Below are 13,424 nucleotides of genomic sequence, written 5' to 3' on the forward strand. Positions count from 1 at the left end.
TGAAATGATAATGACATTCAAGTTTTGAGGGTGATGGCCACTGACTGAAGGTAAAACTGCAAATGTACTGTTACTTCATTGAATGGATTCAAAATAGATGATTATGCATTTTGAATGCTATCCACCTGGGCTACATTTAGTCCTCCTATCTGGCATGGTGTTCGCACCCTCAGACATACTGCACAGACCTGGTATGGGCGCTCCCACAGGCTCTGCTCATGCATACACAATATGGCCATCTTGGATTATTTGAACCAAAGGCCATCTGAGGTGTTTCCTTATCATTCTTGCATGAATGGTAACCGCTCTCTAAGCTAATACCACTCCGTGTCGTGCAGAGGAGAGAGTTATAAATAAACTGCCATGCCTCAGACATCTGCATGCGTATCACATTCTAATATTGCTGCAAATACGAGCCTCACGTTTCAGTGTAGATTTCACTAGCTAATAAGATTAACTGAATTACCCCTTGTAAGGCCTCTTGGCCAATTAGACTTCAACTCAAATAGTGTGCACAGATGTCTCCTGCACAAAGTTTTCCACGGCAGGCTGGTGGCCAGCAGGCTAACCTTGAACTATAGAATGCACTGGATTACACGTCAATTCAAATATTTGGTCAACAATGCAAAATGCTAATGCACACTGAGCTAAACTGTAGTCTGTTTCAGGAGAAGTCAAGGGAAAGTCACAAATTAACTTCCTCTCACAAGAGAATAAATGCAACCCTTTTTTTTTAGATCAATTTAATGGCTTCGTTTGAATTACATGACAATAATGTAAAGATACATAAAACGTTTTGAACTCTTTATTAAGGATAACTTATAAATCAGTGTATCAGGATGGCAAAGATGTAAGTGCAAGCTGCATTATTCACAAGATGGCTAAAAGCACACTTATAAGATTTGTGCTACAACATTATCAGCACTTACATAAAACTAGTTTAACTAGTGCATTCTTAATAGCAAAACCAAATGGCATTTATTTGAGATAACCAAAGAGCTGAATTATTTAGAGATCTCTCATACTGATGGCTCAGTGGTGTTTTACTCTGTTCTCTTTTACAGAGGCTTGCGCAGTTGTTTTCTGCGTTCTTTTATTGCAGAAGCTGAATAGAAATATGGAACCATGTACTGAATGTGATTTCACTCTCAGTGTCCATGATATCTGATCACATTTTGTGCAGCACAAGATAAAACAGACTACTATGAGGTTTATATGCAGAGTAATAAGAGTTTTTCTTATTATTATTATTATTCTCATACTGTATACATAAAATATTTTTTTACATACAAATTATTTTAGGTATACATTTAGATATATTACATTTCATTTTACAGCTGAACAAAATATTTCATAGTTGTTGTTATAGGCAACTATTTTTCTTTTTTTAGAGTTTATTGTAAGTAGGATAAATTTAATATAACTATATAATTAGCATTTTAAGAATTTAGGTTTGGTCTGGACTGAAATAAATATATTTTCAACTCACACTTATAATTGTGTTTATTATACTGTAACCATATGAGTTTAAATACTTTGTCTCACCAAAAAACTAAAATGTTTAACCGAAAACCTTTTGTTCAATTTTATTTGATCTTAAAACACACGTCACAGAGCACACTAAAGCAGTTTGGTGTTCGTTTGGCCTTCAGTCTGCTTGTGGCGGGTGTTTAATCCCTGATCAAGTGTCTGTAATTGCTATGGCTCTGATGGAGCGGATGAGCCGAACTCCCTCACTTACCTTGATCTGACAACTGCCTTGTTTCCTTTTAAACTGATCCATGATCAGCTGTGCTGACCCAATTAATTATTATATATATGGCGCAAAACTGACCTTGGACCAGTGGAAAAGGAGACTTGCGAACAGCATTCTGTCATGAGCAGACGGATATAGGGTCCTTCAAGGCCTCGCGTTGAGCCCAGTACTGCTGACATGGGAAAGCACTCAGCAGTCAGTGTGGAAGGAGAACAAAGCTGAGCTGCTCCTTCAGCATGCCAACAGCTGCTCGGCAGGAGGCCTGGCCATAGACAGCCTGGGCTTTTTTCACCATTTGGTCATATGCAACAAACAAAGAAAACAAACACAGACACTTGAACACAAGTGTCACACACACAATTTATCCCTTAGACAAATACACACACATATACAAATACAGTTATAGGAAAGAGTTTACATAAAAAGCCTTGCGTGAACACAACGATGGTGAATACAACATTTAGTGTTTTTTGCTAGTTTCAGACTGACGTAGTTATCATTTTCACATCCAGCAGCACATTGTTTAAATAGCAAATGCACACGTGCCCATCTGTTCGCCCATGGGCGTGCTGGTCTGTAAACGAGGTGTGTTGGCGCGTTGCTATTTTGAGGCAACTGAAAACGACTGCACCATTGACCAACAAAAACCTGGTCTAAAGTCAATAGCGCAATATTTTTCGTGTTATTTAAAGGGCACGTTAGTGATATACTAGAGGAGAGCGGGGCACAACCTAACACTTTTTGACTTTCTCAGTTTGTGTAAATCCACTTGGGGTTGAGAGTATTTATTTTTTTCCCATATTAATTGCACACATGTCTAGTACAATTATGTGGTTTTGTTTCATTAATACAGTGTATACTTTTTTCTTGATTTACCCCGAAAGAAATGTGACAACATGCCCCGTAGGTGGGGTACATTGTAACATGTGGTGGGGCACAATGTAACATGACCAAATGACAGCTTAAAATGTTACCTGATATAATCAAAAAAATATCTAAGACAAAACTAAAATATTTTGTCAACAAAATACAATAATTAACTTTTTAAAATAAAATAATGTCATTTTTTAATCATTAAAAATATACTCATTTTTGAGTTTGACAACAAACACATCGCTAAATACAGCTATACAGCATAGTTTAAAATATTATAATAATTAATCATTTCCGAACATTAACTCTCAGTTATTATTCACCCTTTTTTCATGGTTTCTCAAAAGAATTGATAAAAGTATAGAATATAATGGCATATTTCTAATAGGGGCTCATTGTAACGCAGTGTTACAACGCACCCCATCTGCGCAACTGGGATTTAAATCGCGGCTCGTGTCTTCTGCTGGTTAGATCAGCATTAAAGAACGATCTCAACTGTTAAATAACAGATATAAGATTAAAATAATATCAGATTTGTCTTATTTTAAATAAACACAAAAAACAGAGATGAAAACTAAACTTAAGTAAGAAATTTACTTTTGCTATGGTTAAATAAATGTTCAGTAATTGTTCAAAATTTTTATTTTTTCTCTAAATAATGTTGATATTGCAACTAGTAAATACACAAAGTTTCGTAATTCTGGCATGTGTGGAAAGGGTTAAAACATGCGTGTTACAACTAACCCCGTTAGGTTGTGCCCCGCACTCCCCTATCCATGACTCATTAAGAGACTAGGTACACCTCTTTTGGACCATGCGCCTGACATTTTTTTCATCATTAAACTAGCAAAAGTGGATTCGGACACATCCTAAGTGTACCTGCGCCTTGAGCTTCAGACCATGTGCTCAGATCGTTGACACTCAGGAGAATACGGGAAAAGAAATTAGAAACACTAACCATACCACATAAATGCAAGACAAAACACTGAGGAGAACTAACGGCTAAAATCCACAAGGAGAGGTAATAAGGAAACTAAATGAACAACAGGTGAACATAATCAGTAAACTTAAGGGAACAAACTGGCATACAGAACTAGGGCTGTGTTCGAAATCGCCTATTCCCTACATTACTCCACTAATATAGTCCACTTGAAGGTGTGTATGAAAACGAGTGAGTGAACTCGGATCCTGAGATTGCCTGAAGGGCTTCAGCTTTTGCAGTTTGTGCTTTCTGTTTAATAATCATTTGAAACTTAGCAAACTGGCAGCTCCAGTAGTAATGAAATAATTCTGTCATGGAAACTAGCATGCATAAACCTTAAAAAGGAATTTATACCTGTATGATATAGAGTGGTGCAGGGATGACGTCACTTTGTAGGCCAACTGGCAGTTAGCATCACACTGGTTTCCTCGACCAAAACCCAATTGGATTTTCCCATAGGCTTTTCAAAAAAAAAGTTCTGTGACCAACAAAAGTTTATGATACTTACACGTTTTGTCCATCAAGATCATTTTCGCAGATAAACACAACTTTTATGAATTCCCATTTTGAAGCCTAAATGCAGTCGCCAGAAGTAAAAAGCGAAAGGTAGGCTATAAATGAACTAGCTACACCATGGTCTATCGACTTCAACGTCACCATCACTATAAGCTTCCGACAACTTTTTCAGTTTTTATCTAAAAACATTTTCCCAGAACGTTTGAGTTAGACTAGTTTATAAGAGCACAATTAAGCATAATGAGGTTGTAAAAGCGGACTGAGTTTACCTGTTTGGTGTGATGACGTTTAAAGGGTTAGTTCACCCAAAAATGAAAATTATGTCATTAATTACTCACCCTTATGTCGTTCGACACCCGTAAGACCTCCGTTCATATTCGGAACACAAATGAAGATATTTTTGTTGAAAGCTGATGGCTGAGAAAGGCTTCAGTTAGGCCTCCATTGGCATTCAGTACACTTATACTCCCAAGACCGATAAAAGGCACTTAAAATGTCATTACAAAGTCCATCTCACCACAGTGACTCTACAATAATCTTACGATGCGACGACAATAGTTTTTGTGCGCAAAAAAAAATCAAAATAACACCTTTATCCAGCTTGTTATTGCCTTCCGCGTGTGCCTCCACGACGCATGCGCGAGAATATGACGTAGCGCCGGGGCTCGGGATTCCATGAAAAGCACACTCTAACCCCATTTTGAGCACTACGCCGAGACCTAAAGCACGATCAATGTAGAATCCAACAGCTGAGATATGCGCGTCTTCCTCTGATTGTAAACAAATCACTTCTGGGTCATCTGTCCGAACGCCGGATCTGCGTCATATTCTCGCGCATGCGTCGTGGAGGCACACGCGGAAGGCAGTAACAAGTTGGAAAAAGGTGTTATTTTGATTTTTTTTGCGCACAAAAACTATTGTCGTCGCATCGTAAGATTATTGTAGAGTCACTGTGGTGAGATGGACTTTGTAACATGTTTTGAGTGCCTTTTATCCGTCTTGGGAGTATAAGTGTACTGAATGCCAATGGAGGCCTTTCTCAGCCATCAGCTTTCAACAAAAATATCTTCATTTGTGTTCCGAATATGAACGGAGGTCTTACGGGTCTCGAACGACGTGAGGGTGAGTAATTAATGACAGAATTTTCATTTTTGGGTGAACTAACCCTTTAATCTCCTCGACAGCTTCTGTAGTCCCAATTAGCCATTTGTTAGCAACTGCCTTTTTCCTCAAGAAACATAACGGCTATAAAAAATCACGAGTGAGCTAATACAGATGTATTTTATGTTGTATAAAAAAGGTGAAAATGTCTTGAACTTGTGTTCAGCCATTTACCAAAATCCCATTAAAAAAACCCATTGACTTTAGGACGATGGAACCGAAAGTGCTAAAATGCTAACTCGTTTCTGTGTTTTGGCCTAAAAAGCAATGTCATACCTGCACCACTCCATTGCACTAGCCACATTGAACCAGCGGTTTGGAAAATGGATGGGTGGACGATTCAGTTGCAGGTGCCATCTTCTGGTCAGATGCAGAAATTCATTCGGCACGTGACTTTCACAGTGCATTATGGGTATTCTCTAGTCGTTGAGGGGACATCGGTTGTACACTGTTGTTGCAGTGCATTATGGGATTGAATGAGTGCACTCGATAACGTCCACTATGGTTTCGGAAACCACTACAAAAGGCTGTCCCCTCAAATTGGGCCCTATTTAAGGGTATAGGGTGATTTACAACAACAACTTACAACAACAGTGAACACAGACAAACAAGAAGCAGAGAAAACAGAACCAAAACACAATGAAAGTAAACAGAACAGAACATACATCTTTGGCAAATCTGGTCTGAGTATTCATTTATGAACAAAACATGCTGACATGTCTGTCAGTCTTTAACTTATTTAAAATATGTAATGCTTTTGTGTCTCATTTTTGTTATTCCATAAATCACATCTACACTACCGTTCAAAAATTTAGGGTCAGTAAGGTTTTATTTCTTTGAGAGAAATTATTCAGCAATTATGCATTACATTCATCAAAAATGACAGTATAGATTTCTATTTCAAACACAAATAAATGCTGTTCTAAACTTTCTATTCATCAAAAAATCCTGAAAAAAAGTCATGGTTTACACAAAAATGAAGCAGTACAACTGTTTTCAACATTGATAATAATAAGAAATGTTTCTTGAGCATCAAATCAGGATATTAGAATGAATTCTGAAGGATCGTGTGAGCAGCCTTGGTGATCATAAATGTTTTTTTCAAAAACATTACACATTTTTACCATCTCTAAACTTTTGAACTGTAGTGTATGAACAAGACTATAAATAGAGTTGATGACTTGAGTCATAAAATGCTTTTTATAACCACAAAGGTCATGTTATAGAAGGCTGAAGATGCAGACAAGCTACGTCATTGGTCCCTTTTGTAGCACACCTGACCTGATACATACTGAATCTGAATAAAGGTGAATTATATATTAACTTATTATATATTAACAATTATTGATACTTTTTGAGGGCCCCCTTATCACATGGCCCAGACGAACATTTCTGTTTTTGTCCCCACCTGTCAACAGCCCTGATCTCTTTAAAAGCATCCGGTTGCACTTAATTTTACAGTATGTGCACTTATGTGTACTTACAGTGTACTACCAAGAAAGTATTGGGAAATATAAGGTAACTACATGGGCTAAGGTTAGATCTAGGGGTAGGTTCAGGGTTAGTACCTAGTTATTACCCATGTTGTAATTACTATAATAAGTATAGTATGTACATTGGGAACAGGACTGTAAAATAAAGTGCTACAAGTATCCATTTAAAAGTTCAAACCTGCAGAAACCTGTAGAGACAATAGTAATGTAGCTAAGATCTGAATTATTATTCTTCATAAGAACAAATGTATTTGTGAACCATAGGGAGGATAACTCTTCAAACAAGGGAAATGCAGGAGAAAGTCACCTGTAATCTTGTCCTGGACGTTTTTTATGCATTGCAGCCTCCCAAATGAAACCTGACACTGGCTACAAATAACTTGTTTACCTAGCAACAGTGATGCTAAGCAACAAGCTTCCTGTGAAATGAGACAATGTCCATGCAAAATATGCTCTGGTGGTGAGTCTGATACTGCATATAAAGATGCACAATAATATAAAATAGAATACAAATTAAATTAAATAATAAATGTTGCTTTACAAAAAATGTTGCAGTCAGATCACTGCACTAGCCATCATTTAGCAATTATTCTATAATAATCAACAATTAATAAGTTAGCTATAAAACTAACATGAATCCACTGAAAAAAAAGTAGTTTGAAACAATTTTCACTCAGAAATTGACTAATAATTATAAAGAAACTTCAAGTGACATTGTATTAAACATAAAATGTTTAAGTTGAAAGTTAAAATTTTTTTTAATGTAATAATCTTTGTTTTATTTACCTGCAAAGTTTTAAATGTTATTGTGGAGATTTTTACCTCATTTATTTGTTTTGTGACATCTGGAATTAATTTTCTAGTGGTAACACTTTATTTTACAGTTTTCTTGTTACATATGTTACATGTACACTCTAAAAAAATATGGCACTAAAAGTGGTTCTTCGTCGTAATCATAGAGGAACCACTTTTGGTGCTATATAGCACCATATCTTAACATGTTCTGCATATGGTAGCGGTGCTATATAGCACCTTAGTCAGTGGTGCTATATAGCACCTTTGCAAAAGAACCACTGAAGCACCAAAATTGGTGCTATACTGCACTTAAAAAGGTTCCCCTATGATTACGAGCCAAGAACCAATTTTAGTGCCATATAGAACCTTTTTTTTCAGAGTGGCCTACTTACCATAATAATAACAACAGCCAAAACCAAACCCTAAACCTACCATTATCCTATAGTAAGTACATAGTAGTTAATTATTATTACATAGTACTTAAATATATAATTACACAGTAACAATGACACCTTAAAATAAAGTGTAACCCCACCGTGTAATTAATTATACATTTAAGTACTGAGAAATATTACTATAGGGTTAAGGTTATGATTTGGCTTTGGTTTAGGGTTAGTTGCATGTAATTATGCATAATTTATAGTTATATTACTAACACATCATGTAACAAGGACATGGTAAAAATAGTGTTACCATGTTTTGTATGTTGATGTCTGTTTGTATGGCACAGTTGAATCCTAAACTCCTAAAGTTTCTGCATATTACTGAGCTATAAAATGAGTCCTTCAGTTGACTGTTTTCAAGAAAACACCATAATTTGCAAGCAAACAGACAACTTTAGACTCATGAATATCACTGACAATATCCAACACTGTGCACTCCATTAAGTGTACTTTTCTTCAAAAGGAGAGTTTTATTGAATCAGGTTTGTGTGAAGGCCCAGCATAAATCGCATAAGACTCATACCCCAATTACATCTTTATGGAGCACACTCTGAACAATAAGGTTGCCCAGGGGGAAAGTAGGCCACTCACGTGATGCCAACAGCAATTGCTTTAGAGCAAAACCTTTCCTGAGAGAACAGGGGCTGCGATCCAAAGGCTCTTTCGCTTTTGTAAACAGCAGTATATATTGTAGTCACTAAGTCTACTTAGTGCATTAAAAAGTCAGACTTAATGCATTCCCAGTGCTGGTGTCAATATTCCCTTTTGTATAGGTCTGGTGTCCATCACTGTTACTTTTGTTATTTGGTTTGATGTTGCCCTATATAGGATAGACAAAATGTAGTAAGGATATAATTATTTAAAAACACTTCACATAAACATATCTGGGGTCAGTCTGTTGCCATGATAATAAAAAATGCCCTGTGAGTACGGAGTCAGTTGGTGTTGATGTGTTTTTCCTGGTTATTTAAAGATCAACGTTGTGATGGCCGGGTAAAGAGGGCTACTTGAGAGAGTTGCATCATATAGTGATGTTGGTTTCGTGACCTCTTTAAGGACTGTGCCAGGCAATACCATCAGAGAACAAAAAAACAGAAAAGAGGGAGGAAATTACTTCTGGGAGCCAGGAAGAGAGAAAAGTAAGAGCAGATGCTGTGAGTTTTTCTTTTTATGAGGGTATCCATAGCCGGCTGTTAAAATCCAGAATGAATTCAATGTTGGTCCAGGCTGGTTAGAGCTGGTACAGTGCTGGTGAACCAGCAGATTTATGCTGTTCTCAAGCAAAACTGAGCTGGTGTAGATGGTTCACCAGCACTCCCACTTCCTATGCTGGTCCAAGTATGCAAAACACACCTTATTCTAGTGATCAGCATTGCTAGATTTGTCAGTTAGGAAAGACACTTTTTTTTTTCTTCTCTCAGAAATAAATGGGGTACGAAAGGCAGATGCTCCTCAGATGGACGCTCCCAAAGAGGAACATGCTCTCATTTTCCAGCTCTCCAGGCAGACTGTGGGGTCATGCGCTATTTCAGTGCTGTCTGAGGCCTGCTGAGTTCAGCCATAAACAAATCAGCTAAAAACACATGACAGACGCAATGAGACAGAGCATACGAGTTATAGCGAAAAGAGATAAGAAAAAACAAAGGTAAGACACAGATGAATGAGGAAGTTCATCATGAAAAAACATTGAGAAGATTAAAGGATTAGTTCACTTCAAAATGAACATTTCCTGATCATTCATGTCTTTCTTTCTTCAGTCGAAAAGAAATTACGTTTTTGAGGATAACATTCCAGGATTTTTCTTCACATAATGGTTTTCAATTGGGTTTTCAAGGTCCAAATCAATGCAGTTTCAAAGCGTTTCGACGGGTTTCAGAGGCTCTGCGCGATCCCAGACGAGGAATAGGGTCTTATCTAGCGAAACGATTGGTCATTAAAAAAAAAACGAATATACTTTTTTACCTAAATTGCTCATCTTGCGCTGCTCTGCAACATGCTAGTGATTGCGTAATCGACAACGTTACACTAGACATTGGCAGAAGTACCGCCCCAAGCAAACGTGGGAGAACTAATACAAACTCCCTTTACCAAAAAACACTCCATCTTCAACTTCAAAATCATCTGACATCATTGTTTTACCTTTTTTTTGGCTAAAGGGCGTTTTCTTCGCATGTGCACTTTGTAAACACGGGGGCGGTACTTCTGCTTACGTCCAGCGTGACGTTTTCGATGTGATTGCGCAATCGTTAGCATGTCGCAGAGTAGCGCAAGATGAGCAATTTAGGTTAAAAAGTATATTCATTTTTATTTTATTTTTTAAATGACCAATCGTTTTGCTAGATAAGACCCTATTCCTCGTCTGGGATCGCGCAGAGCCTCTGAAGCCCATCGAATCACTTTGAAACTGCTTTGATTTGGACCTTCAACATTTTGGTTGCAATTGAAAACCATTATATGATGAAAAATCCTGGAATGTTTTCCTCAAAAAACGTATTTTCTTTTCGACTGATGAAAGAAAGAAAGACACGAACATCTTGGATGAGATGGGGGTTGAGTAAAATATCAGGACATTTTCATTTTGAAGTGAACTGATCCTTTAAAGACGGCCTGTACAAAAGCTTGTGCACAACATTGTTATTGTTGACTAAAACTTTACAATAAGGTCTCATTTGTTAACATTAGTTAATGTATTAACTAACATGAACTAACCATGAGCAATAAAGTACTGTGTTTGTTAATCTTTGTTAACATTCATTAAAGCTGCACTTTAACTTTTTTTGGTTAAAAATGATCCAAAATCAAATTTTGAGCAAGTACATAACCAGCCAGTGTTCAAAACTATTTTCTTTATCATAGCCGGTTCACAACGGTAAGCTTAATAATGTGATAATTTGGGTACAGGTGGATTTCCGTGGGAAATTCGAGCATGTCTTTGCGTCATTACATCACATCTGTATAAATAAAGAAGGAGTCCGGCTCCCATGTGAGGATGCTGCAGGTGGCGGATCATTTATAGTCTTTTCTCACAGCAGCTGGAATGATTAAACATATAATTTTGATGGTGGATTGTAATCCAGAAAGATCCAAATGACAATCATCAGTGACAACTGGAGATTCATACCCATAGTCAGAAGCTAAAGACTAGACTGTACAGAAATTGAAATCTACAGGTAATGCTAATTAGTGTTGGGGGTAACGCATTGCAAGTAACTTGAGTTACGTAATCAGATTACTTTTTCAAGTAACTAGTAAAGTAACGCATTACTTTAAAAATTTACAACAAAATATCTGTTACTTTTTCCAAAAAGTAAGGCAAGTTACTTCTTCACATTTATTTGGATCAGGATCCACCGGACCAGGACCAGCAGACTAAAGAACAGTTTTTTCCCCAGAGCTGTCTCTTTACTGAACTCAAACCCCCGTTGATCCACTTCCCTCATAAACTGCGAACTCTCCTACCTCACACCTACATTCACTTTATTTGCACTACCGACTGTTTATTACAGTAACAACTGTTTACTTATGCATTCTGCACCACCATACCGTAACTGGATTATGCTCATTTGCACTGCCGACTGTATTTACAGTAACAATGTTTACATTTGCATTTTGCACCGTACTTCTAACTGGAATATGCAACCACTTTCCACTGCACTTTTACACTTTCTTTCGGATAGCTCTGTCCATAATTTATTGTACTAACTTAATCCACTGCTATATTCCTCATATTAGCCTAACATATTATTGTATACCTCTAACTGTAAAATTCTGTTCAAGTAATAACCGTCTGTATATTTATTCATAGTACATAGTCACCTGTAAATTCTGTTTATAGTAATAGCCATCTGTATATTATATTCATAGTACATATTCACCTGTAAATTCTGTTTATAGTAATAGCCATCTGTATATTATATTCATAGTACATATTCACCTGTAAATTCTGTTTATAGTAATAGCCATCTGTATATTATATTCTAGTACATATTCACCTGTAAATTCTGTTTATAGTAATAGCCATCTGTATATTTATTCACTGTATATATTCATCTGTAAATTCAGTTCTACTTATAGTAATAACCATCTCTCTACTTATACATATTTATATATATTCAGAACATTTTTATGTCCTGCACTTACGCAACCATTGTATATCCTGCACTTGCTGCTATTGCACTTCTGGTTAGACCTAAACTGCATTTCGTTGCCTTGTACTTGTACTTGTGTAATGACAATAAAGTTGAATCTAATCTAATCTAATCTAATTTGACTGACAGCTCTCCATGTTGAGACAATTTGAGAGTAAGTGCAGATGCGTTGTGTGTAAACATGTTATTGTAGTTCTAGACTAAATATGAGCATTTATTCATCTCTTCTTGCACCACAAATATTCAGTACTCCTCAAAATGAATAAAAGCTGTCAAATGCAAAATCAGAATACTATGCAAACCTCCGATAATTAAATGTTAAATAAAACAAATATTTTAGGCATATAATCTACCTTTATTGACCAATGTCTTGCTGCTAACCTTCGTTGATTCAGTTAAACCACGAGCAAAAATTACTATATTTTTATTGGTAAAACTTTTTCTCCTGCGTTTCTATTCTTCCATTATCCAAAATGGCAGTAGCTGAAAGGTTTGTGTGAATTTGCATTTTTACCTCAGCCTGAGGCTTGTTATTTCAATTTTGGTATGAAGAGAAAAATTACATTTACACAAAAATAGAACTTTTTGTTATAAAAGCAAACAAGCAAAAAAACAAGCCCAGTCCAGGTGAGAAAGAGTAACGCAAAAGTAACGTAACATTACTTTTCTTAAAAAGTAACTAAATAACTCAATTAGTTACTTTTTAAGGGAGTAACGCAATATTGTAGTGCATTACTTTTCAAAGTAACTTTCCCCAACACTGATGCTAATACACACACATAGCCACGCAATGCTGATGTTGTTAACATTAACAATTTGAGAACAAAGTATAACAATAATAATAATTTGGTTTGATGGTTTGATGTGATATGAGCTAAGCGATCGTTACATTTAATAACCGTTGTTAACGTGATTTATTGTAATGCTTTTTTTTTCAATAGGTCAGAACAAAAGTGGCAGACATGTTATTTTCTCCAGAACGGCTATACGGCTGAATAAAAATTCTGTTGCATTATTTTTCAGTTTAACACTGTGAAGCTGCTTTGAAACAATCTGCATTGTTAAAAGCGCTATATAAATAAAGTTGACTTGACTTGACTTGACTTGACTTATTTGTTCAGATGACATTTTCCGGTGAAACTTATTATTTTGGTCGTACTTCCAAGACGTAGAATCTGTGATTCTGAAGTACAGTATCCACACCGGTAGAAAAAAATTAAAGCTAAATAGAAATATTAATAAAAGCAATAAAAGCAT

This window comes from Gobio gobio (assembly GCF_949357685.1).
Source record: "Gobio gobio genome assembly, chromosome: 19".
Classification (NCBI taxonomy): Eukaryota; Metazoa; Chordata; class Actinopteri; order Cypriniformes; family Gobionidae; genus Gobio; species Gobio gobio.